We start from the raw sequence: 2,371 nt of genomic DNA on the forward strand, positions 1-2,371 counted from the left end.
TCTTAGAATAATTCGCTCAGTTAATTCACAATTGCACTATCACATTATATATTCATCTATTATTTATTCAGATAGATACTTATTTCACAACGTTTTATTTATTTATTTCATTATGAACACTTTAGTGATCCATAATAAACATTTTAAAACTTACTGAAAAAGAGCAAAAATAACAAACAGCCTTGAACCATCAATTTAATCATTTATGGTGACAGCTTTCATCCATCAGACATATCAAACATATGCACCTGTGAATAATTTTGAAATCCATTTTAATTACTGAAGATCATCTCAGGATCCTCCCTTTGTGTTTTGCAACCCACAGAACAGACCAGATTTCCGAGAACTAATGATAAAGCACGTTTATCAGAATATATTAAAAATATTCCATTGTACTGATGCTAAGTTGATATTAAAATGCTTTAAGATATACATTTATTAACCTTTTAAAATCATTGAAATAGCTTTTTAGGTGATTAAGTCTGTTGAGTTTAATGTCATAAAGAGCTTTGAGTTCCATCACGCAATGAAATACTTTCTTCTGTCTTATCTTATCCATTAATACAGCCTGTTTTTCTAAGATACTATCATTTTTTGATGGTGGTCCTTTACTCTGATTCCACTCATGTCACGTTCCCAGCACAAGAAGCGTGAGGGATCTTGTCTCAGTGTGGACTTTAAATCTCACAGTCTATTTGCATCCCTGGCCAGAAAACCCAACTGCTTATATTTCCAGCTGCAACTGGATATCTTGCATTACTTTTGGTTAACAAACACCAGACTGGTCGGACAAGATCTGGTGACTCCTCAACTCAACTGGAGCAGAGACATCATGAGAAAAGAAGAGACCACTACTGTAGTGGTTTCACACAGTTGGTTTAGTRTCCCATAAATAAGCCTATCATCCGTCAACACTGTGGCACAGTATAAGAAGCCATGGTGTGCCAGTTTGTAGCACTATTTACATATTCGATATACAAACATCAGTAGCCATCTGTATGTGAGAAATTTGTGCAGAGGGAAATGGAGAAGAAGCAGGACAGGAACAGGTTTTTGTAGATTTGAGGATAAAACAAAAAGGCAACTACTTGGGCCAAAACAGAGTAATTCATTGTCAGCTGGAATAATACCATTGGATTATTCTGTTCTGACAAGATATTTTCTTCAACAATATATGTACCCTCAACAAAAGCTTAAAAAATCAAGCTGTCCCTCACTGTCCCTCCTCTACAAAGTGGATCAACYTATGCTCTACCTCTGATGAGCTCATTCCTTATCTTATAAGTCCTTGTCAGTCCCAAGGAGAACCTCACCATCTTCATCACTGCCACTKCCAGTTCTGCCTCCTGTCTTTATTGTAAATGCCACTGTCTCCCAACCATACAGCTGGTCTCACTACTATTGTAAATCTTTTCTATGACCTTTGCTGCAATCATTTTGTCACAAGTCACTCCTGAAACTTTTCTCCAACTGCTCCATCCTGCCTAGACTCTGTCCTTTTTGCCACTCTCCCCATTTTCCTTGACAGCCAAACCTAATTTATTACTGATAAGCCATGTGTCAAAATCAAGACTAAAAGTTAATGTGGTCAGCGAGAGCTTCAAAGATGTAATAATGTCTTAAAATAATCCTATTTGGCCAGCATTTACAGTATCTCCCATAATGCATATTCATTATTTTATCTTAAAAATGACAGCATCACACCACTATAGGTGGAAGTGAACAAGTTCAAAAGCAGTCAGCGGCTGGTGAAGTTTGCTGTGTAAAATCTCCATCTGGCTACATTTTTGCCAGCTACTTTTGCTGTAGCCCAGTTGTACTTGGAAGTGGGAATTTCCCACTTAAGTCATAAATTTAAACTGGAACATCTCTCCAGTGGGAATCCCCTGTCGGAAAGTGGGAGAGTTCAGAAATAAATATGGTGGCTTCTTACCCCAACTCAACAATGAGTAAAACTCTCTTACTTTTACTTTTAACAGTATTTATGTAATATTTATGTAACAAGTAAACATTTTCATTGTTAGTAAGAGGATGTGTTAAAAAGCTGCAGCAGGAAATACCAGGTAGAGCTCAGGTATTGTTTGTAAGCTGCTCAGCCATATAAGATGAGGAACGGGGATGTTTCGTGCTTAGTCTAAGTTAAATGTCCTTTGAGGTTCATAATAATGTTCACATGGCCCTTGACCAAATGAGTTTGACACCATTGTGATAAACAGTTCAAAACACCAAATCCTTAAACTTTCCCTGCAATTAGTTCTTGAGTGAATATCTTGTCCATTTTTGTCACATCTGTGGCAATTTTTAGTAAAATTTGACACATCAGTCCGGAAATGTATATGTACACTACAGATATTAATAACCTGTAAATAAT

The sequence above is a fragment of the Austrofundulus limnaeus genome, unplaced genomic scaffold, assembly GCF_001266775.1.
Source record: "Austrofundulus limnaeus strain Quisiro unplaced genomic scaffold, Austrofundulus_limnaeus-1.0 Scaffold327, whole genome shotgun sequence".
NCBI lineage: Eukaryota > Metazoa > Chordata > Actinopteri > Cyprinodontiformes > Rivulidae > Austrofundulus > Austrofundulus limnaeus.